Raw genomic sequence first — 25219 nt, 5'->3', positions numbered from 1 at the left:
TGCCTACAGAGAAAGTGCACGGAAGAAGAAAGGAAAAAAGAAAGATCGAGCAACATGATAAATTGACCTCGAAACATGTTGAATGTGAATGCTGAAGTGGACAGAAAGGAAAGAGCAGTGAGGATCTGGAATTCAGAGGCTGGTGGAGTTAGAGACTTGGAGGCAAGAGAGAGAGAGAGTCTTAGCTGTGAAAGTAGATGGAATCCCCTCAGCAGAAGGGTTGTGAAGTGGGGTTACACCAAGGGACACATTGAAGAAGAGGGTATCCTGGGTACAGGGGCATCCCAAACAGCAGGGGGAAAGTGTAAATAGTTTGGAGTCTGAGGAGAAGACCCGCTCAACACAATGAAATTCAGCAGCTGCTGAATTATTAGGACTAATATGAGGCTGAACTCAGACTCATGGACTAAGAAGAACTGCTGTTGGAGTCCCACAGCATGATTTTAGTGGGAGAGTTTTCACGTGGAAGGTGATGGCTCTTGTTTGAGGAAACAGGTGAAGGACTCAGTGGAGATGACCTGGAGGCGGCTGCATCGGGGGCAGCATCTGGCTGTGCTTGTGTTCTCCCTGACCCAGCCTCCCTCTGTTTCTTAGCTGAGTTGCCAACAAGTCAATAAATTCGTGAGTTACCTGATATCTTGTCAATGATCCCAATGACTCCAGTTAGGCAGAGTTGGTTTCTGTCGTTTATAACTAAGAAACTTGCCAGGTACATAGACTTTATCCTATTTTGCATCTTTGAGGTTCATCCTGTGTTCTAATGGAAGATGATAATTGAATGGGAGAGGGTCAGCATACTCTTGAAGTGGCTTTTTAGTGTTAAATAGCTATTTTTTTAAAATTTTTATTTATTTATGATAGTCACAGAGAGAGAGAGAGAGAGAGAGAGAGAGAGAGAGAGAGGCAGGCAGAGGGACATAGGCATAGGCAGAGGGAGAAGCAGGCTCCATGCACCGGGAGCCCGATGTGGGATTCGATCCCGGGTCTCCAGAATCGCGCCCTGGGCCAAAGGCAGGCGCTAAACCGCTGCGCCACCCAGGGATCCCTTAAATAGCTATTTTAATGAATATCTTCTCACTGTGCTAGAACTAATGTGGTTTTCCTTCTTACTAAATATAAGATAAACTACCTCCTGTCTAGTACAGGAGTCCATTGTTATGATTAAGAAATATGTATCACATAATTTAATTCCAATTGATTTCAATTCCATTTAAAGGTATCGAATCACTATAACTTATTTTCCTTCTTTCTTTTTGTTAGAATTCAGGAATATTTTCAATCATTTTGCTTAAAAATTTTTATCTTCTGGGGCAACTCATAGCTCAGTGTTTGAACACCTGCCTTTGGCTCAGGGAGTGACTCCAGAGTCCTGGGATCGAGTCCTGATAGGACTCCCCCCAGAGAGCCTGCTTTTCCCTCTGCCTGTGTCTCTGCCTCTCTTCTTTGTTTCTCTCATGAATATATAAATAAAATCTTTAAAAACAAACAAAACAAAATTTATCTTGTAATCAATTATTAATTTAAATCCCAAATATTAAGTTAAAATATATACACTTTTGCCAAATAGCAATTGTTTTAAATTTAAGTTTCTCCATATTCTAGAAAAACTATTAATAAATAAAAAGTGAACAAGTGGGCAGCCCAGGTGGCTCAGTGGTTTAGCGCTGCCTTCAGCCTAGGGTGTAATCCTGGAGACCCGGGATCGAGGTCCTCGTCAGGCTCCCTACATGGAGCCTGCTTCTCCGCCTGCCTCTGTCTCTGCTTCTCTCTCTCTCTCTCTCTCTCTCTCTCTCTCGGTGTGTGTGTCTCTGTCATTAATAAATAAATAATTTTTTTGAAAGTAAACAAGTGAAATTTCCATAGTGTTTAAACATAATGTTTTGTTTCTTTAATTCATTTACTATAGTATTTTTATAGATAAGCTTATGATGTATTGATAGGAGTTTATAGAATGCATTTGAAATTGTAATGCAGTTATTTATTGTTTTAAGATTTTATTTATTTATTCATGAGAGACACAGAGAGAAAGAGAGAGGCAGAGACATAGGCAGAGGGAGAAGCAGGCTCCATGCAGGGAGCTGGACATGGGCCTCAATCCCGGGTCTCCAGGAACACACCCTGGGCTGAAGGCGGTGCTAAACCGCTGAGCCACCTGGGCTGCACACTCTTATTTCTTTATAATAGTTACAGTATTTCTAAAAGTATTGACTAGCTTCCCTTCATACACAAGATGTTTTAAGTATGGTTACAAAAGGACACCAAAACCCCCACAGATCTGCACAATGGACAATACATATTCAAAATCATAAACACACATTTGAGACGCCAGGTTTTAAACCAGACAGGAAACTGGCTCACAAGTTTAGTATACACTTTAAATACCTGTACTCTGAACAAAAATGTATTCATAAACGCTAGTAAAATGAGAATTTCTGTTCCAGAATAGTACCCGATAACAACCTAGTGAACGATGTCACTGGATCTAGGAAAACAGGATCCAGGAATCTTCAAAGAAATCTCCAGAGGCCCTGTAGCTACTTTCTTGTTGGCCATATAGTCAACAATTTAGTCTTTTGAAAAATACGTATGCAGAAGCTGAAGGCAGTAAAAAGTAGAGAAAATCTGAGAAACCAAAGGTCACTTTGGCCATGGTCTGCATGGTCTTAACTATAAGCACTGAAGACTCACTTAAAGCATCTTCTCCTTGGTTAAGAGTTTAGAGGATGAATGAATGAAGGGATGGAGAAGCCAGGGCACATGGCTACAGGGCACGGACACTTCCGCAGTTCTGTTTCTTAGACCAAAAGGAGCCCGGTCTTCACTACTGACACTTCACTACTTTATTTTCACCACCAGCATCTCCTTTAATAAAATGTGGAAGGTTGCGTGAGGGGGAAGGTGGAGGAGGGAGTGAAATATGACCATTTATAACCACAAAAAACTTCTGCACATGTCTAGCGCCTGGCAGAGGGGAGGGCAGACAGGGCAGCGGGAGGCCGGGGCCAGCCCTGTTTGTAGAGGATATGGTAGTGCCCAGGCCGGCAGAGAAGGTGCACCTTGGGCTCAGAGCCCTCGGGGAAGGTGTGCGGGTTGGTGGTGCCGCCCTCGCGCGGTCCACGTGCTCCACCTGGACGGAGACGCTCAGGGCCTGGGCCAGTGCGGTGGAGTGAATGTGGTCGCTCTCCTTGCACATGGGCTCCACCTCCTGCTGACAGAACTCCTGGACTGTCCGCCCGCCCTCCAGGAAGTGCCGAAGAACTTGCTCTGGCACTGCAGGGAGCCGGAGGTGAGCAGCCGCAGGTACACCACCAGGTAGTCCGAGGTGCTGTGGCCGTGGAAGGAGGCCAGCAGGTCAGCTACAGAGGTCTGCTTCTCCACCCGCTCCATCAGGCCCACGAACGTGCTGTGGAAATCCTCGATTGTGGCCTCAGGGAAGCCCTGGACACCAGGGCCTCTTGGCCCTTGGCAGACACAGCCTCAAAGCGCTGCAATTCCTCGCTGTCATCCGGCAGCGCCTCCAGGTGGGAGAATCCCGAAGCTCCGTAGAAACAGTTTGCTCGCGCCTGGTCTTGCGGATGTAGGAGTGCTTTTGTGGAGGTGACAAAAAGTCACCTTTTTGTGACAGAGTAGACATCATAGCACTCTTTAATCTCATCTCTTCAGTCCGGGGGTTAGAGCAGGATCCATTTCTGACTCTGAGTTGCCGGATCCGTGGAAGCCTAACAGGAGGTTCTCATAGAGACAAAACGTCGGTTGTCGGCTTCGGTCCTGTTGCGGGGCCGTGTCTTCCAGTACAGCCCATCCCATGAGGCACCTTCGGTGAACTTCCAGAAGTCTTCCACTGAAGAAAGAGTTTTGAAGTTTGTTTCGCTGCTTTGGACCCTGGGGCGTCTAGGAAGAGCTGTGACGTTACCCGGTGGAGCAGCACACCCTGGAGCTCGTCACCCCCGGGTCGACATGCACAAGCCTGAGAAGCAGCAGGTATGTGGTCGTTTCCGTAAAGCACTTCCAGGCACTTCTCTCGGCTGCTGTTGCTTTCTTCCATGAGTCTCGTTCCCCAGAGACCTCGCAGCCAGACCCAGCCGCCCGGCCCAGGCCACTCGCGGCGGCTGCCGGTCCAGGGGGAGGTGCTGTGCCGCGGGTCCCCGCTGCCGGCCGGGCTGGGGCTCGGCGGCCCGGGTCCTCTAGAAGGCGCCGCCTGCCGCTCGGGGCCCGGCCTTGGAAGCCCCCCAGGCCCCGGGCGCGGCCGCCCCGGAGCTCCCGGCCGAAGAGGCGGCCGACCTGCGGCTGCCCGGGCGCCACTCCACGGCCGTCTCCACCACCGTGCGCCCTTCCTCCCCCGCCCCTCCGCTTGCTCCTCCTCCTCGGCCTCGCAGCGGGTTGCAGCGGCTCCACGCCCGTCCGGAGCACGACGAGCGCGGGGAGAGGGGGACGCCGGGCTCGGCCGGGGGTCCCGCGCGGCGCCTGCCGGGGGCGCTCCGTCTCCGTCCCCAGGCCCCTCTGCTGGCGGAGGCCGCCCGCAGCGGCCAGGCCGGCGCCCCCGGCAGCGCCGCCCCCCAGCAGGCGGCCGGGGCCCAGGGCTCGGGCCGCGGGGGCGGCTTCGGTCCCCGCCTGCTGCGGCTGCACGCGGCTCGAGCTGGGCATCGCGGTCCCCGGGCCGGGCGCGCCCCCGCCCCGCGCAGAAGCCGCCTTCTCTCCTTCCCGGGCGCCGCGTCCTGCTCGCCGCCCCGGCCTCCCCGCGGCCCCGCGGCCCGCCTCCCCCGCTCGGCCTCGCCTCCCTCCCGGCCCCTGTCGTGCAGTTATTTAAAATCGATGACGTTGGGATCCCTGGGTGGCGCAGCGGTTTGGCGCCTGCCTTTGGCCCGGGGCGCGATCCTGGAGACCCGGGATCGAATCCCACGTCGGGCTCCCGGTGCATGGAGCCTGCTTCTCCCTCTGCCTGTGTCTCTGCCTCTCTCTCTCTCTCTCTGTGACTATCATAAATAAATAAAAATTGAAAAAAAAAATCGATGACGTTTTCTACATAAACCACATCTTCTTTATCCACTCATCTTTCCATGCACCGAGGCTCCTTCCACAGTTTGGCTACTGTGGACACTGCTGCTAGAAACATCGGGGTGCAGGTGTCCCCGCGTTTCATTGCATCTGTATCTTTGGGGTAAATGGAATATTCCTCAGCCATTAGAAACGACAAATACCCACCATTTGCTTCGACGTGGATGGAACCGGAGGGTATTATGCTGAGTGAAGTAAGTCAAGCGGAGAAGGACAAACATTATCTGGTCTCATTCATTTGGGGAATATAAAAAATAGTGAAAGGGAATAAAGGGGAAAGGAGAAAAATGAGTGGGAAGTATCAGAAAGGGAGACAGAACATAAAGACTCCTAACTCTGGGAAACGAACTAGGGGTGGTGGAAGGGGGGTGGGCAGGGGGTGGGGGTGACTGGGTGGCGGGCACTGAGGGGGACACTTGACGGGATGAGCACCGGGTGTTATTCTATATGTTGGCAAATTGAACACCAATAAAAAATAAATTTATAAAAAATAAAACTAATGACGTTTAAGACATCTTCTACTCCAATATAGAAAATTCACTGTTTGTTACACAACTTTGCTATATTATTCCCCTCTGAGATGGATAAGAAAAGGAAAAGCATCTTATTAACTCTTTTTTATTGTTATACGTTATATATGAGGTAAGGATTTTATAAAAGGCTACACTAAATATCACATTTCTTGTCAATTCTGTGATAGAAATCCGTTGAATTTATAGATTCAAAGCCAAGCTTGAAAAAAAATCTCGGAAGCTAAGGGGCTAATGACCCTATAAACTGTAAAATGTGTTAACAAGCAATAAATTCCTCTTCCTCGGTTCAAAGGCATTTGATTATATTCTGTACTGTCAGGGTCACACACATCGGAGCTCATCTTGAAATGATAAACAAGGCAGGCCTGTAATGGTCACCAGAGAGTGTGACAAGACACACCTGTCACTACAAGTTTTGAGATAAAACAGTAGGCACATGCAGACAGCTGTGTCATCCCTGAGCGAGCTCACTTGCAGGCTCAGCAACAGGCAGGAAGAAACTCCCCAGTCAGCTCAGACTTCAACATCACAGTGTATGCAATGTCACATCTTTGATTTTTATGAGATCATTTCCAATCGAAAATTATATCAGAAAAAAAGAAAATTATGTCAGCTAAAGTCCATGTTCATAAACTTTTTATACTATAGTTATTGATCTCAAGTGGTTTTCATTTGCATATGCTCATATGAATACATCTTCATAACTGTTATATAAGTGTTAATAAATATTCAGTTGGCAGAAAAACATGAATTTTGATACATTTCAATAACTTGTCCAAGGCTTTCCTATTAGTATGATTTAAAAATATCCTAAGAATTTGATTTATACATCTTTAAGAGGGGAAAATTTTTGCCTTATTTGAAACTTTTCTAGCCTAGAACGTTTTCCTTTTGTCACTGAGGTCTAATCACGCATACCTCTTATAGAGAACCACCACAAGGCGCCCTCTAAAATTTTTTTCAACGTAACTAATTGAAATTTATTTTTTATCTTAGATGCTTATTTTTAACAGGTGGTACTTGTGCTGGTTTGTTATTCAAGGAATACTTACTGAGCATTTGGTACTATGTACTATTTGGAACATATGTAGGAAATGGTTTCTTCTTTCTTCTTATTTATAAAGAAAGCCTGTGCAACTGTCTTTAAAGAATATGGTGTTTTGTTGGTTTGTTTATATCCATTTTATTCTAAAAAGATCTGAAGCAGGTCTGACATTCTTGAAGAATTTATTTCACTTACTTTGGTCTGATTCTTCATGATTTGGAATCACAATCTAAAAAACAATTTCATATTCTGGTCTAAAAAAAGTTATCTCGACAAAATTGTTCTTTTAATTTAGAAGTCTCATTTTCCTGTCTGTGTTATATTTTGACCAAAATCATTAGACTAATTTTTAAACTAATAATTTTCTTTGAAAATATTCCTTTTGAAATGGTCATTTAGTGAAAGAAAAAACCTACACATTTTACTAAATCATTATTATGTCTGTTACAAGGTTAATGATCCAATAATTGTTTTCCATGTTTTGTAGTACATTAAGATGGATCTTAAAAATTTTGGGTGTACTAATTTATGAAAAAATAATTTCAAGTTATGAGATAGATTCAATAAATTGTTGTTGCATTGAGAAATTCTATGACCAATTTAATAAAGAGTTTTTAAATTTTCAAATAAAATGAAAGAAAATGAGTGTGACACATTTCATATCAAATGCTGTCCAATGTTCAAATAAGATAGAACAAACAGAGCAGCCCCGGTGGCCCAGTGGTTTAGCACCACCAGGGTGTGATCCTGGAGACCCAGGATCGAGTCCCACGTCCAGCTCCCTGCATGGAACCTGCTTCTCCCTCTGCCTCTCTGCCTCTCTGTCTTTCTGTCTGTCTGTCTGTCTGTCTGTCTCTCTCTCTCTGTCATAAATAAATACATAAAATCTTTAAAAAGATAAAAGAAACATGAACATTATGAGAATTAGTATTCTTTGCATATTTATGTTGACAAAGGTAAATAATTGTTTATTGTCGCAATCTTGATTAAAATTATCATTGACTATGACTAAGGGAAATGTCAAATATATTTTACTATAAATCTTCTATTTCACATAGGAATACAATAGCAAACTGACAGTCACATGCCTATACCAAAAATTAAAGAATGAAGTCTTTTTTTTTGAAATCTTGTTATAGTGAATATTTATTCAGTGAACACAACATTGTTGCATTGTGACGATAATTTCATGGACATTGGTTTTTTTATTGTACTATACTTTAGACATTGTGGATAATGGTATTCTTGACATGTGAAAATTTGGAGGTGTCTGCAATTTCTGAAAGTTAGGCATTGATTTTACCCTATATTTTATGACAATACTTATCAATAGTAACCAGTCATGTTCTTTTTTAAAGTGAAGAGTATTCAAATCTATTCCGTTCTCATGCATTAATGGCCCAAGAAAAGTAGAGCATAAGTTTCTTTCAATTTTCTGGAATTTATTTGTGATTTCTCAGTGTTTTCCAAGTGTTACTATAAAGCTCCTATTTGCTGTTAGTACTGAATTTTTAAATATGTTTTTGTTCCTTGTCAGCAACTTTTCAAAAGTCAGGCCATTATGTCCCTTTGGTAGATTTTAAGGGAGGGCAGTTGTCATCCATGGCAAATCACCAGACAGTATTAAGTATACCAGGTGAGAATAATTACAAACGTGTGTGTAAATACACTTAGGAAATATGGACTCAGTGCATGCATGGATCACATTCCTGTCCTCTCACAGAGATCTATCTTCTCCATGTCATGTAAATGGTATGTTCACCAGATATTGCTTCTGCCACATACAATGCTTGCCATATTTCTAACATTCAATGGATACTTAAATAGTAATAAAATAGTAGATTTTCTTTTTCTTTTTGAATGTAGTGGCTCTGCACAAATTTTCACTCTCTCATAATATATTAAAACAAGTTGCTGTTAGATAGCTCTTAAAATGGCCATTTTGGATCTTAACAAATAATCTTTTAAATTTTGAAAAATTTGAAAACGAAGATTTCTGCCTCCCTCCAAAATAAACAATTCTCTTCTGCTTGATCTTGGCAATGTAACAATCACCTCCTTGCCACAAGGGTTTATAATGCTTGCAATACACAGCTGTGGTCTACAGATGAATTTCTCATCAGTTCAGTCATAATAGGTGTAAAAAACCTAATTTGGAGCAATTTGTCACTGGAGAAAGTGAAAATAGTTTACATTAATAAAAGAAACTATGAGATACATCCCACGTGTTCTACAGACTGTGGAGTTGTATGAAACTCTTGTCAAAGCAACAAGAGTGTATCCAGATATAGTTCAATGGGGCAATAAGACCACAGCCATCAGTTATTTCAAAAAAGCCTGTCTGGGGACAGTCATGCCCGGCACCTGAATTCACTTTAATGGCGGAAGTGGACACATATGCTGAGGGAGTTCAAATCCTTTATGAGTAACACTCACTTATGATATATAGACAGAATGCAAAACTGGATTTTTTTTTCCTTTTAGCAAAGTGGATGTTCTAAAGTACATGCTTTATACATCTTTTTGAATGTAGTAATATTGTGACTGTTATTTAAAAATTCTTAGAATCTGCTTTGGTATTGTTCAGTATTGAACATAAGAATTGATGCTTTCACAGAATCTGGCAATTATGGATTTGGGGAATATGATGGGAGAGATTTAAAAATTAGCAATATTAATTGATACTGAATACTGAAATAGTGTTGCTCTTGACAAACTTGTTTGGAAGACTTTTACCATCCTAGGACAGAGTCCTTCCCGGGAGCACCTGTATTTTCTGTATTATATCTCATTTCAAAAGACAGCAGAGTGAATGATATTTGATGGTAGAGTAACATGATGTAAAGTTCATTACTAAATTCAGATCTGATGGACTTACTCGTTTTATAATGAAGGGATATGGAAATGTACCGAATACCCAATATTTTTATATTCAGAACATTTTTAGACATAAAAATATTCATATTATACTGGGCACACATTCCTTTGTTTCATTTTATAACAAGCATTTTTTTTTATTTGACAGCAATGATGTACTGTTCGGTTTTATTACATACAAGGAATTATTGATCCAAGTCAGAAGCAGCACAACTACTGCCATGTTAGAAGGATTAATATGCACCAGCCCTGACTGTGACTTGACTGGAGGCACTTGCCTGGCCCACCCCAATCTTCATGCCTTCTGAGGGTCCTTGGGGAAGAGACCTACCACCAAGGTCATCCCTTCCAGCACCTAACTCTTCTGTCTGCTAAAAAATACCAACTAGATTATTCCTAAAATTCATGCTTATCTTCGCCACGTGTCGAAAAAGCCAACCTGGGTCCCAAAGTATGTCAGTCCCATGTTTCCCAGTTGGGAAGCAGAACACAAATCTCAGTAAAGACCTTCTCTCTTCGACTAGTCACCAGAGAAACTGAAAGTAATGAAAAATATGTATACCACCCTTTATGCCACAGGTTTGTAAACTCAAATGTCCACCAGGACCAGGCAGGTGGCATAGATGAGTGAAGTACAGTGGTGGGGTGGATTAGATGGGTGGGAGGAGCGTTCCAGGGCAGGAGGATTACAGCAAACCAGACTTAATGGCATGCCCCATCCTCCACCCAGAAAACCAGCTTTTTTAACATGCAATCTCTCAAGCTTCAAATATTGGCAACAAATACAAAAGGATTTTAAACACAGCAGAGACTGTGCCTTGTGACTTCTGCCTTATATAATTTCCTACCTTAATAAAAGCTCCCTTCCCCACCAAATAATAAGAATCCAACCCAATGATTACAAAGAAATTAACAGAGGAATAGAAAAATATAGCAGCTTCAAAAATACCAGTCTCCCCATTTTAAAACAAAATCAGTGGTAATTGTTTAAGTTCATTCATCGTAGGAGGTCAGCCAGGTCTACCTATTGGTAAGACAGCCTTGCATTATTAAAATGACACCTGCTACTAACCAACCCCAAATAAGATGTCACCCTGCCTGCCTTCACACTATCCCCACCAGGCAGAGAAAGGATAGAACCAGGCTGCATATTATGAAGAATAAATTGAAGCACGGAGCCAGTAGGGACCCTCCTTGATATCACACAGGCCCTCAGCCACAGGTTTCCAATTCCACATTTTGGTATCAGAGATGAAAGCCAACGTAACTACTGAAAGGTATGCAGCACCTTGTGGAATCCTGGGCATATAGTAGCCCAACTGCATGTCCACTGAGCAAATCATGCATGAATGAATGAATCTAGCTACTTCCTTTAGACAGTGCTTCCTACCAGGGAAAATCAAGAGCTGCTCTTGCCATTCCAAAGACCGCATTTCTCCAGGGGCAGGAGAGGAAGGCAAGGGAGGTAATGCAGAGTTCATTCTATGAGTGAACAGATGGCTTTTCTGGTTTTTCAGGGAATATCATCGACCCTGTCTGACTCATAAACAGAGAAAAAAAGGATTCAGGAACTTGGCACTTCTGGGTTGGGTCTGCTTTGACCTTGGACGAGGGCCTGAGATTAAGTCCTACATTCTTATTTTTTTAATAATAAATTTATTTTTATTGGTGTTCAATTTGCCAACATACAGAATAACACCCAGTGCTTGTCCCGTCAAGTGACCCCCTCAGTGCCCATCACCCATTCACCCCCACTCCCCACCCTCCTCCCCCTCCACCACCCCTAGTTCTTTCCCAGAGTTAGGGGTCTTTATGTTCTGTCTCCCTTTCTGATATTTCCTACCCATTTCTTCTCCCTTCCCTTCTATTCCCTTTCACTTTTATTTATATTCCCCAAATGAATGAGACCATATAATGTTTGTCCTTCTCCGACTGACTTACTTCACTCAGCATAATACCCTCCAGTTCCATCCACGTTGAAGCAAATGGTGGGTATTTGTCATTTCTAATGGCTGAGGAATATTCCATTGTATACATAAACCACATCTTCTTTATCCACTCATCTTTCGTTGGACACCGAGGCTCCTTCCACAGTTTGGCTATTGTGGACATTGCTGCTAGAAACATCGGGGTGCAGGTGTCCCGGCGTTTCATTGCATCTGTATTTGGGGTAAGTCCCCAGCAGTGCAATTGCTGGGTCATAGGGCAGGTCTATTTTTCACTCTTTGAGGAACCTCCACACAGTTTCCAGAGTGGCTGCACCAGTTCACATTCCCACCAACAGTGTAAGAGGGTTCCCTTTTCTCCGCATCCTCTCCAACATTTGTGGTCAGGCAGAGCATGTGGATGTCTTGGCTTTGACCCAATAGGTCCCCAGGGCAGCAGTGCAGTCTTTATTCCAGCTTCCTCTGGCAGCCAAGATCTCAGGAAGCCCAACCCTCTCTGCTGGGGTGGGGGAGGGGGACTTCCTAGAATTTCAGAGAGACTAGATGGGCTCATCCAGAGTTTCTCAAAGGTGCCTTGATGGGCAATTAGGGTGGAATAAGTCTTTGCTGTTGGAGTCTGTCCTGTACGTTGTGAGAAGCTCACTAAGTTCCAGGGGCACCTCACAGTCACAGTAACCCTCCTCCCAACACACACACACACACACACACACACACACACACTTACACTTTCAAACTCACACATGCATACACAAGCTTCCAGTGCTACCTGGAGCGGCAGTCTGGCCCTGGGTTGAGAGCCCCTGGGCTCATAGTCCCTGGAGTGTTTAAGAAACAGAAGCCCCAAAGGTTCAATGACAGGTCTAAGCTCCCCACCCATTCCTGATCTGATGACAGCTGATCCAGAGTTCTTTCCAGCTGCACTTGACATGATGGATGCTCATGCCAACACACCATGGGCTGCCACAGCACCACAAAGCCTCCAAGTAGACAGCCATCTGTCCCAATGCTGTAGAAAGACCGAGGTCCAGAAAGACCAAATAACCTCACTGTGATCAGAAAGTGAGCAAATATGAGGCGGGGGGCAGGTTCCAGGAAAACAAGTTTCCCCAGCTGTTCAGTGCAGCAGCCTCTGACAGGTGGGGCCTTTGTGTAGTGACCACCATTCCGAGGCCAACATAGAGGCAAGGGAGCTCGGTGAGCAAGAGCCAGTCCCCAGTGTGCAGGTTAGAGTGCGGGTGGCCCGGGAGCCCAGCCTTCATCTGGGGGCTCCAGCGGGCTCAGCAGGAGTATGGACAAGTCCATCACAGGCTCTCGACCCCTTCCCGGGGTCCCACAGTCTCCGCTGGGACATATGGCTGTCAGTGACAGCTCCTCCCCAGGACCCTGGAGGTGATCCTGAGCTGGGTCACTGGGGAAGGTGGCATCTGGATCCTTCCCCGAGCTCCAGGGACCCCAGGAAAAGCACGCCAGCAGTGCGGGGAGGCCTGGTCTCGCCCAGGGTCCCGCTGCTGGTCGCGCGGGCCGGCGGCTTGCAGCGCCCCGCAGGCGGCCCGGGGACGGCCAGGCTGGAGGCCGGGTGGCCGGGGCAGTAGGCGGCCGCCTGCACGGGGACCCGCCTGGCGGCCCAACACCGCGCGCAGCAGCGCCTCCAGGGGCCGCGAGCCGGGCGCCGCCGCGTCCTCCGCCGGCCTCGGCCCCCAGCGCCCCGACCAGCCCGCGCCCCCGGCGGCCGCGCACGTCCCGCAGCCTCTCCCGCAGGCGGCGCCGCGGCTCCCGGGCGGTCAGCGAGGACGCGCCGCACAGCAGGAGGACGAGCGGGAGCGGACGGCGCGCCCCCTGCGCCCCCTGCGCCCCCTGCGCCCCCGGCTTGCCGCGGCTCGCTCGGGCGGGAACAGGGCCCGGCGACGTCCCGCAGCAGCGGCGGCTCTGCTCGCGCTCCCCAGCCCGCCCTCCAGCAGCACCTGCCCGCGGCCGCCCGCCGCCTCCCGCAGCGCCTGGAAGGGCGGCTCGGCCGAGCGGCCGCGCCTCCAGCTCCCGGCTCCGCTGCCTGCTCGCCGCCTAGAGCAAGCATTTAATCACGAACTACCCAGGTTACTGAGAAGGGGACCGCATAGCAGCTGGTGGGGAAAGATATCACTCTGATCTGAAACACATATACCTTTTCAGAAAATAGACGGTGATGAGATTACACCTTTATTCTGATTCTGCTAAATTAATTATGGCACTTTCCCATATACACATCTATGTATAAAACATATATATATATATAACTTATATATTATATATACAAATTTATTTCAAGAGTTAAATATACTCATAATGCATTCAAAATAAGACATAAGTGTTTAATCTCAGACTATGTTGTAAAAATAAAGAAATTATTAAACTATGTTCACTTTTTCTAGAAATTACAGTTCGCTAAGACTCTTCCCTAGTATCATACGGCCATCATCATCTTAAGAGACTGGCAAATTAATTAATGCTCTTGGTTCTCTCCAAATAATATTCCTAAGTGGATAATTTTGATTTTTGTTTTGTTTTGTTTCCTTCTTGTTTTCTACTACCTTTATTCTGGCATGAACCACTCAGCAGAAAACTGGGAAACACAGAAATCAGACTCATGAGATTTGTGGAATCTAATAGAGTCTCACTTCAGGAGATCAGCATGTAAATCCTCAGTGCAGCAAAGAGGTGACAGGTCCCTAAAGGTTAATACGTACATGGTTTTCAATTTAAAAAATACCAGTCCCTCCTCCCCAATCTATAAGTATCTGGACGGCACCATAGTCTATGCATGGTGAAAAATAAAGTGAAAGTAAAAGAGCAAAACATACAGGGAGTGAACACAACTTGGATACTCATGGATAATTTTCTTTCTTAATTTCCTTGAGTATTTTACAAAATTGTAGTTGAAAGTTTCCCCTCTTATCTAATCCTCCAAATCACCCCCAGAAAAACGGATCCTTGGATTTGAAACTAACCTGTAAGCATGGTGGTAGCTCTGTGAGGCAGGTCTGGACCACTGGGCTCAGTACATGCCATGGCTGACCTTCCTTGGGGAGCCACTCTGTAACATTTCCATGTCACTGGGAGTCAAAAGTATTTATTTTCTTCTCATTTTGTTCTTTGAACCTCAAATCTTTTTTTTTATTTTTGTTTATTTATAATAGTCACACACACAGAGAGAGAGAGAGAGGCAGAGACACAGGCAGAGGGAGAAGTAGGCTCCATGCACTGGGAGCCCAACGTGGGATTCGATCCCGGGTCTCCGGGATTGCACCCTGGACCAAAGGCAGGCGCCAAATCGCTGCGCCACCCAGGGATCTCTGCTCCTCAAATCTTAAAACACCTGAGAAAATCTTGAAATATGTGAGTAAAGAAAAAAAAATTAAATCATGGCTAAATATTACCTAAGAGGAAGGAATAAAACAGGTACAAATATGTGATTTTAGTGTAAAATTTAAACAAATATCCAACTGAATATCAAACACAATAAATTATGCCCTCTCGAAACACCAAAGTCTAAAATTACTCCCAATTGGAAATGATAGAATACTATTACTTGAATCATTGAAAATCAGAAAAAAATTCTAGGTAGTGTGTGGGTGAGAAAGCTGGCCAAAGGCTTGATATATTTAGCTTCTATAAAACTTATGATGCCATGAACTACAGTTAAAAAAAAAGAACAGAAATACTGTGAAAAAGTGTTCAAATTACTAGTCTTTTAAAATACTGGGGTAGAGATACCTTTTCAATGTTAGGTAATTCTCTCTTACCTTATTGTTATTTTAAGTAATTACCTAAATAGTATAAACTAAATTTAAGGAAAGAGATTGATAATTTTCACCCTCTCTTCCCTCACCTCTCATGTTATTTTCACTTTGAATTTGAAGCTAAGTCCATAAATCAGTTTAACGTCTATATTTATGGCTGGCAATACACATGCCATTTGGGACAGCTCAGGGGGCTCAAGCCTCAGTGTTTAACTCTCACAGAGATTCATGAAGGAATGTTTCATCTTTGGTACAACTTAGGGATATAGGGATAAGGGGAGCCTCTACAGGAAGGGCTCCAAGCCAATCAATGTTGCACCAAGGTTATGATGCTAAAGATTAGAATCATAGTAGGAAAAGTTTAGAATTGAAAACTATGGGGGAAGTTAAAGGAAATGAAAGAACACTAGGCTCAGATATACAAAGACTATGATAGAGTGTCCCTGCTCTTACTAAGTGGGAAGGGAAGAGGTAATAATCCTTGAGTTGTGCGATTTACTTACATGGAAGATTGTAAAGACATCTGATTCAGTGCTTCTGTCTGAAACCCAGAGGCCCTTAAAACTGGAATAATTTGGAGGTGTTATCAGGTGATACAGCCACTTTGGAGAACAGTTTGGCAGTTCCTCATGAGGTGATGCATTGTGTTACTGTTTAACACAGGGATTCCACTCCCAGGTATATTCTCCCAAGAGTACTGAAAATACTTAGACACAAAAACTTATATACACATGTTCACAGAAGCAGTATTCAAAAGGGCTAACAAGTAGAAAGACCTCAAATATCCATCAACTGAAGAATGGATAAACAAAATATGATATATCCATAGAGTGGAATATTATTCAGCTATATAAAGGAATGACACATGTTATAGTATGAGTTGACCTTAAAAACATTCGAAGTGAAGGAAGTCAATTACAAAAAGCCACATATTGTGGGATTCCACTTATATAAAATATCCAGACCAGGTAACTTAATAGAGATGAAAATTAGATTAGTAATTAACAGGGTCTGGAGAGACAGGAAATAGGGAGTAACCTGATAAATATTGAGCTTCCTTTTTGGAATGATGAAAATCTTCTGAAAACAGATAGTGATGATGGTTATAAAACTCTGTGAATTCATTAAATATCACTGAATTGTACACTTGAAAATTACAATGAATACAGTTGTCAATGGGCAAAGGTCTTGTAACATTACAGTAGAAAGACAGTTGTAGCAGAGCTTTGCATCTAGTTCTTTATTTTTAAAAACAGAGGCTTTCAATTAAATTGTAAACATGGGATGCCTGGTTGGCTCAGCGGTTGAGTATCTGCCTTCGGCCCAGGGTGTGATCCCAGAGTCCCAGGACCAAGTCCCACTTCAGGCTCCCTGCATGGAGCCTGCTTCTCCCTCTGTCTATGTCTCTCCCTCTGTGTGTGTGTGTGTGTGTGTGTGTGTGTGTGTGTGTCATGAATAAATAAATAAAATCTTTTTTAAAAATTAGAAAAAATAAATTGTAAACATACTTCTACTTCCAACATCCCATAATGTTGTGTTATGATTGGAGATATTTTTTTTTATTTCTTTATGATAGTCACAGAGAGAGAGAGAGAGGCAGAGACACAGGCAGAGGGAGAAGCAGGCTCCATGCACCGGGAGCGCGACGTGGGATTCGATCCTGGGTCTCCAGCATCCCGCCCTGGGCCAAAGGCAGGCGCCAAACCACTGTGCCACCCAGGGATCCCTGATTGGAGATATTTTTAAAAATATTTATTTTAGTAATTTTGAGAGGGAGAGAGAGAGAGAGAGAGAGAACAGAGGGAAAGAATCCCACTGCTGAGCATGCAGTGGCCGGGGGCTCAGTCTCACCACTCACTCACTCAGTCATGAGATCCTGACTTGAGCTGAAATCAAGAGCCAGTCGCTCAACTGACTAAGTCAACCAGGTGCCCCTGATCGGCAATATTTCTAAGTGAAGTATGCTATAATTAATGTGGGTAAATGGAAAAAAATATTTCCTGTGAGGGGAAATATAAAAGAACCTGCCATAAGAACACAATTCACCAAGTACAAGAATTATTACCAATTCACTATATGAATATTCCTAGTTTAAATTACACAAATGCCATAACAGTTACGTACCAGGAAGCATGTGATCAGGCTAATGAGTTTAAGCTGAAAACTGCTTCAGGAAAGTGAAAAAATATATTATTTAACGATTATGATGGAATTCAATAATCCAAAAAGTGATTAGTGAAGGAGAGATTTGGAGTAAAATAATCACTTTTTAGAGCAAGCATTTTTTTCAACATTAAAAGAAAGGGAAGCATAGTGTGTTTTATTCTAGATTGGGACCAGGAAGTGATGATGCAGGAGTCAACTGTGGGTGAAATACTAGGAATCCTCGAATTAGGGAACAATAGCTGTCAACATTTTACTAATGCAAGGAGGAATCCAATGGAATTCAGTTTGTGATTTTGCTATTTTAGAAATGAGAATTAACAAAAAATGTGGGCATTGGTTGGAGGAAAAAAGTGAAATTGAGAAACGAAATGACAGAGAGTCCAAAAACAAATATCCAAAATGTTTCAGAGGCAGTCTAAGGATAATGATAAATAAGCCTAAGACCCGAAGATTGACCTATCATATACTCACCTGGTAGAACCAGAAAGACCAACATGATGAGAAGGGCAGTTTTTATAAAATGTGGAAAGACGAGAAAGTCAAGGTAAACCAGAATGCCTACCAAAGGTGGCATATAGGATACAGAGTTGGAAACAGGTGAGGCCAAAACAACAAAAACATTGGATAACCACTGTTGAAGAAAACTTAAAAATTAATTAAAAAATATGTTCATAAGGGAGATCTTGGACATCTTTGGGATCACTGAATTATCAGAACACAAAAGCTTGCACTTTGGTGAAAGGATTTCCAGCAAGATAACTTTTTAAGATTTTAGCCAATGTTTATAGACATTATAATCTACATATATACACATAAAATTTTTAAAAAGACAATCTAATGCTCTCTAGTTTTTCCATTGGCTTACTTGTTTATTCCTATGCCAATAAAGTCTTTAACATAGTTTTATTATATTTTGATAGCTAATGCAAATTTTCCTGCCTGATTCTTCCATCACCTCAGAAAGTTTTTTTCATGGATCACTCAATTTTCAACCTCTGTTTTGATTTTTGTCACCATTGGTGAATCTCATCTCTCCTTGAACTTCATACAGATGGGATCACACAGTAAGCACAACTTTACATCCATCCTCCTTCCCTTAACATAACTTTTTAAAGGATTCATGCATATTGCAGTTTTTCATTTGTTGTGCTTTGTTTTGCTTTTGCTAAGCAATGTTCAATGGTGTTCATATAACACAATTTATTTATCTATTCTTTTAAAGACATTGGAGTAGCTTTTAGATTGGAATCTTTCTGAAAATAACCTCTATAACTATGTTGTGTAAGTTATTTTGTATAGATGTGTGTTTTAATTTTTCTTGGGCAAATATCTAGGAGCCTAATTTATTCTTTAAAGGGAAGGTATCTATTTAACTTTATAAAAACTGTCAAATGTTTTTCTGAAGTGGCTTGTCATTTCAGCCTCTGGTCAGAAATGTATTAGACTTCCAGTTGTTCTACATATTCCATCCACTAAACCATATTTAGTTTTGTCAGTCTTTATAATTGTAGCCATTTTGGGGGGTATAAAGTGGTAAATTATCATACTTCTAATTTATGTCTTTGATAACTAATAAGACTAAGCAACTTTTCAAATGCTTATTGGATATTTGTGTATCTCTTTTGAAAAGGTGTCTGTTCAAGCATTTGCCCATATTTTTATGGGTATTGCTTTTATATTACAGATATATAAAGGTCTTTTAGAGTTTTAGGTATAGAAAATAATATTATATATAACTCTATTTATAAAGATTTTATAAAATGTGTATACTGAAAGAATTATCTCCCATTTCATTTTTTAGCAGTAGCTTTGCTTAGCAGCACTTTGGAGAAGACTAATTTATTAAGTTTTGCTTTTATGGTTATTGCTTCCTGAGAGCTGTGTAAAAAATCTTTGCCGACTCCAAATTCGTGAAGATAGTCTCCTACATTTTCTCCTACAGGTGTTATAATTTTAGCTGTTACATTTGATCTATGACTATTTCAAATTAAGTTTTGGTTCCAAGCTGAAGTAGAGGTCCAGGTTCGCTATTTAAATATGAATGATTCATTCATTTGTTCCAGCATCATTTCCTGCAAAGGCTTTTCTTTCTCCTTTGAACTGCTGTTTTCATTTTGTAGACTTGATTGCTGATTGATTTATGTCAGGGCCTCTCTTCTGTCCCATTGTTTTCTATGACTATCCTTATGTTAATACTACATTGTCTTAATTATTGTAGCTTTATGGTAAATTTTGAAATAAAGTAGTATAAACCCTCCAACTTTGTTTTCCTTTTTCAAGAATGTTTTGACTATACTAGGTCTTTTGCATTCTTAAATAAATTTTAGTATCAGCTTGTCCTTTTATAGTAAATACTTTGGAATTTTTATTGGAATTGGAGTCCAAACAATATTAATCTTCCAACCTATGAACATGGTATTCCATTAGTTATTTGTGTCTTACTTAGTTTTTCTCAGAGATGTTTTATAATTTTTTTAAATATTTAATTTATTTATTCATGAGAAACACACACACACACACACACACACACAGAGGCAGAAACATAGAGGGAGAAGCAGGCTCCATGGAAGAAGCCTGATGTGGAACTTGATCCTGGGACTGTGGGATCACACCCTGTGCCAAAGTCAGATGCTTAACCGCTGAGCCACCCAGGTGTCCCTACACCAGAGTATTTTAACTGTGAATTTATCAAGAGCTTGTTTGAACATGTGGTATGGTCATTACTTAGGACTGAGGAATCTCTGATTACCCAAGTGTTACCCTTTGGGGGCGAACCATGTTCTTCCTTTAGTACCATATATACTGCTCTTGACCTTGACCATTGCAAAGACTTATCTTTATGTACATCAAATAATCCCACCATCCACAGGGCAAATAGCAGTGAACTTTGTGATGAGGTCCTGCCATATGACAACTACTTCACAGCAAAGTGTCCTGCTTTAATTCAGTAGGGAAAGATACAAGGTCCAGAACATTAGGCTCTACAATGAAGGTAGGTCATCAGGTGGTTCTACTACCAGTCCTAGAGGCAGAGACTTGATCTGCTTGCATTCTTCCAGAAATACCCCTACTCTTAGCAATATGTCATTTGATAAGATAGTTCTGTCACACACATCTTTCTAGAAGGACTTTTCTTTTTTTTAGATTTTATTTATTCATTCATGAGAGACACACACACAGAGAGAGAGAGAAAGGCATAGACACAGGCAGAGGGAGAAGCAGGTATCATGCAGGGAGCCTGATGCGGACTCGATCCCGGGACCCCAGGATCACGTCCAGGGCCGAAGGAGGGCGCTAAACTGCTGAGGCAGCCAGGGATCCCCCGCTGAGCCACCCGGGGATCCCCCTAGAATGACTTTTCAACGCCATCCAAGACCTAATAGTTTTTTGAGGCTTCCTTATAATCTGAGGTCCCTCATGCCAACAGTATGCATGCCTAAGAGGTCACATCCAGATGTTTTATAAATTTAAGTGGAAAGTTTTAGGATGCCTTCTATTACATTTATTCCTAGGAGTTATGATACAAAGTGAAAGTCTAAGGGATTGTTCGGTATTTTTTTTTAAAGAGAAGAATATTTCATTGACAGCAATGTGTTTTTTTTCAAACAAAACAAAAATGATTTCCAGTTCTCTTTCTTTTTGTGATATTAGCATCTGTCTTGCATTGCCTCTTGTTAACTTGGAAGCATAACTGCATTTTTGAAAGCTGGAAACCTTATTTTCCAGAACCCCATTCCCTGAATGATTCCTCATAAGGTTTGTAAATGAGAAAAACTCCTGCATGATTTGGAAGATGAAGGTAAAACAAAAGTCATTCATGGCAATTTTGGCAGCCGGACACGGAGATTTCCATAATGATCTTAGTAATCATAGTATCCAGACATTGCACCATCGCAGATCTCTCCTGAGCTTGTACTTCATGCAGCAATTTCTTGGACGTCTTCATAAGCTCCCACTTCCCCTACTACATCAGTGCTTTTAGGCTGATGTAATTTATAATAGTTTCTCCGATTCCCTGGATACAACCTTCTAGACCTTTATTCTTCTTGCTTATGTTTACATTAATATAAGCAGGAATTCCTATATTAAGCCTCTTATTTCTACAATGCTGAATTAACTCTGTTTCCTGGCTGAATCCAGACTGATAATAGCACCCAGGATAATAACTTCTGAGATTCATTCTTTAATTGGAGATTGATATATCAAGCTATTATATTATTATTTTTGTATTAAAATTATGTATTAAAAAGAAAACTTCTATAAAGAGAAACTTCCCCTTATTACTTTTTTGGTTACCCCGAGGTACTATTGTAGAAAAAAAGGCACGATAAATCTTCAATTCTTTTTATTTACCATTTTATTTTCATCAGTTACTATTTTATATACCAGTTTGCTTAAGTAATGAATTGGTGTCCTATCATCCATCAAAACTGACCTTAAAGAATTGACTTTGGGAGGTAATATCTGTTTCTCCCCAAGCTAATAAAATTTTCATTTCAGGTATTATGTTTTTAAGTTCTAAATTTTATTTTTAAATTTTAATCTCTGCTGAGATCCCACATCTGTTGACTCTTATGATAATATTTTTCTTTAAGTCCTTGAACTATATAACAGTGGCACTAAAATTCTTTTTGTTCTAATCCATGTTGTTGTCTATTCTATTGACTAAATGTTTCAGTATCACCATAAATGCATGTATGTAAAGATATCTAGAAGAGAGAACATACATATTTTTAAATGCAACTGTATATTGATTTATAATTATATAAATAGGGTGCTTAAAGGACAAACTGTGTCAACATTATTACCAAAAGAAAACCTAAGCACAGAGTGTGAGGCTTCATTATACACCCATTCATGTTTTAGGATTATGTAAGGGAGTTTATTCTTATGCAGGTTTCCTTCCAAAGAGAAGCTACTAGAGAAGAGAAGGCTCTAACTCTAAAATAGTGCATTTAAAAGTATGAGGCTCCAAAGATATTCAACATTATAGATGTAACAGTGCCCCCCCCCCCACAAGTGGTGGTAATATAATCTTCTGCTCCACAGGCCCCAGCCTTGACCTGGGTATATATACCCAGCTGTCATCATTGGTATGAAAAGGAAGTTGGTCTCTTTGCTGTCTCTAAAAGACTTCTTTTGCAAGGTGACATGGTGACAAGTGCTGTGTGACTCACCATTTGCTGCGGCTTATTTTAATTCCAAATGGATTTGGTTGAAGACTTCGAATGGTTCAGAAAAAACACCAAAGGAGAATATTTTATTCCTCTCAGGCCCCTCCTGGGGTGCTACTACCCAAATTCTGTCCAGTTCCAAGTTATTCAGCTCCTGTTCAGCAGTGTCTCACCAAAAATTTGCAGTATTCATTAATTTTTCATACACCACTAAAATCACTGAAAACAGAAGAGATGAACAAAGTATACTACCAAAATGTAAATGTTAATAAAAAAGAACTTGAAGAAATAAAGTCAATCAACTGATGATAAAACAAATTAGTTCATTGTGATCTGACTCAGAAGTGTACCTTATTTGTGATTAGCCTGTTGACATGCATTTAATAACGGAAATCAAATTCAGTAATTATTGTAAAACATTGTCTCAATACAAATTTACTATTGGTGATCATTTCTCAAAGTATACAAATATTGAATCATCATATTGTATACCATGAAGCTAATATGATGTTATGTCAGTTACACCTCAATAAAAAATAGTTACTAAAAAAAAAAAAAAAAAAAAAAGGAGTCCTAAGACTGAGTAACGAAATGAGAAGGATATCACCCCCAAGGACTTTGGTTACTTCAGAATAAATGAGGGATGGAAATTAAGAAAATTTAATTGACACTCCTTACTCCTATAAGTTCATTCTTTCTTTCTTCTTTCTTGTCAAAGACCACGTTCTCATTTTGGAGTGTTTTGTTGTTGTTGTTGTTGTTGTTGTTGTTGTTCCTTTTTGGTGCTAGTGTTTTAGATGGCAGATCAATGCTGACGTTAAGCATAATGATGGGTTATTTTGATTAAAGTTTGCAGCCATTGTGCTGAAGAAACAATAATAATCTCAGCTGTAGTAGACAGAATAATTACCCCCACAAAATCTCAATATTTTGATCCCAGAGACTGTGAATACATTACCTTACATGGCAAAAGCACTTTGAGATAGGGACATGAAGGTTAGGACCTTCAGATGGGAAGTTCAACCTGGATTAGAATTAGAGACCCAAGTTAATCACATGAATCCTTAGATGCGGAGAGTATTTCTCAGCTGCAGAGAGCCAAAGCAGTATGAGAGGGACCCAAGAGCCATCGGTGGATTTGAAGGTAGTGGAATAGGGCCACTGATGAAGGAATGCAGCCAGCCCTTGGAAGCTAGAAAAGGCAAGGAAACAGGTTTCCCTTAAAGCCCCCAGAAAAGGGACACATTTTTGCCAACACCTTGGATACAGCTCGGTGAGACCTGTGTCAGACTTCTAACTGTAGAACTAAGTAAATTTGTGTCTTTTTAAATAACTCAATTTGTGGTGATTTGACAGCAATAGAAACCTGCTACAGTGGCTAACATTGCTTGAGTACTTGCCCTGTACCAGGATGATGTTTAGTCCTTTACACACCTTACTTATTTCACATGGTCTAATTTTATGGATGACGAAATTGAGATTTAAAGAGGTGATGTAACTTTCCCAGGTTTAGGTAGAAAGAAGTCAGAGAGTGAGAATTTGAATCTATACTTTTTGATTTAGATTCTGAGCTCTTGATTGCTCTCCCACTCAGCCTTTCATGGCCTTGCATGGGAGTTCCATATGTAAATAGTGTTACCTGGAGCCATATATTCTTAACCATTTCCTCTGGTACTAGTTCACAGAAATAACAGTACAATGTCGTTCTGATCTACGCTTGCCATCATTAAGGGTAGATCTGAAAATATTTGATTAATTATTTTCTGAAGTAAGGAGAGACTTTGTTGAAAAGGATTATTGGAGTAAATTCAGGGGGGGGGGGCTATTGTAATAGAAGGAATGCTCAGATCACAGACCACAAATATCTCCAAAAATATTTATTTCTCATGAAGGGGAAGAGAAACACCCATGGTGAGCTTATGATCCCTCAGCTTTCTATCTGGGAAGATAGTAGAGTATCGGAGAGGAAGGAGCTGCTCATTGAAGGGATCTTGAAAGTTAATATGTTTAGTGTTTCCTTTATGGCTTTGGCTAAATTTTGTCTTAGTTTGACTAAGTTTTGCACACCCAGAGTACAAGAGCCCTGGCTACAAGGAGGCTGATTCTGGTGGTTGCACAGTGCTGAGGTTGCATAATGCTGATTGAAGAGTTCTGAGTAGCTAGAGTGGAAAGATTTTGCTGAACCCCCCTCGTGTTTATCGGAAACCCCAGAAAGGCAATGGCCAGGTTAAGCTAATCTAAACCTGGATGGACTAACAAAATTTAAACTGGGGTGCCTAGGTGGCTCCGTCAGTTAAACATCTGGTTTCAGCTGAGGTCATGATCTCAGGGTCTTGGGATTGAACCCCCAGTGAAACCCCATATGGAGCCCCTTGCCCCCTCACAGAGCCCATCCAGGAGCCCCTTCTAACCTCCCCTTTAGGGTTCCCCACTTAGCTGGAGTCTGCTTGTCCCTTTCCCTCTAACCCTCCCTGACTCTTGTGCACACCTGTGCATGCACAGGCTCTCTCTCTCTCTCTCTAATAAATAAAATCTTAAAAATAAACAATAGCAAAGTTTAAATGAAGCCTTGAAGGGTTCAAGCTGATTCCCCAGCAAATTACCTATTTGGACAGAAAATAGTGCAATACTTTAGTGTTAAGATTCTTGA

At 41.8% G+C, this 25219-nt stretch overlaps 3 pseudogenes; all 3 read right to left on the bottom strand.

The window, feature by feature from the left end:
- Positions 1-1980: 1980 nt before the first annotated feature.
- LOC144291374 (ubiquitin thioesterase OTUB1 pseudogene) lies at positions 1981-3605 on the bottom strand (annotated as a pseudogene).
- Positions 3606-3608: 3 nt separating this feature from the next.
- On the bottom strand, positions 3609-4644 carry LOC144291373 (polycystin-2 pseudogene; annotated as a pseudogene).
- Positions 4645-12711: 8067 nt separating this feature from the next.
- LOC144291372 (uncharacterized protein C2orf72 pseudogene) lies at positions 12712-23394 on the bottom strand (annotated as a pseudogene).
- Between the last annotated feature and the right edge of the window lie 1825 nt (positions 23395-25219).

Source organism: Canis aureus, chromosome 20 (genome assembly GCF_053574225.1).
Source record: "Canis aureus isolate CA01 chromosome 20, VMU_Caureus_v.1.0, whole genome shotgun sequence".
NCBI lineage: Eukaryota > Metazoa > Chordata > Mammalia > Carnivora > Canidae > Canis > Canis aureus.
Note: the sequence above shows the minus strand (reverse complement) of the source record. Positions and strands in the feature narration are given on the sequence as shown.